We start from the raw sequence: 463 nt of genomic DNA on the forward strand, positions 1-463 counted from the left end.
ACGAATAAATAAATAAAATAAATAAATAAAATAAATAAAAAATAAATAAATAAATAAAATAAAAAAAAATAAATACCTTGTAGCGTGGGGTAGGGGATAAGGAGCTCGTGCCGCATCGCCTCCGCCACCCCCACCTTCGATGCTCTTTCATCTTTCAGCTGACGGAGAGAGAAAGGAAGAGTAGGTAGATCTATAAATAAATAAATAAATAAATAAATAAATAAATAAATAAATAAATAAATAAATGTAAATATAAATAAATAAATTAAATATAAATAAATATATTAAATGGGAATAAATAAAGTAGAAAGGAAGCAGAGAAAGAAGAAAGACGAAAAAAAGAAAAATGAGGATAAACTAATAAACACAAAAAGAGAAATATAAAAAGAGAAAAAACTATATATATATATATATATCTTTTTTTTTCTTTTATATAAATATATATATATATATATATATATAT

The sequence above is a fragment of the Eimeria mitis genome, genomic scaffold, assembly GCF_000499745.2.
Source record: "Eimeria mitis Houghton genomic scaffold, Emh_scaff722, whole genome shotgun sequence".
NCBI lineage: Eukaryota > Apicomplexa > Conoidasida > Eucoccidiorida > Eimeriidae > Eimeria > Eimeria mitis.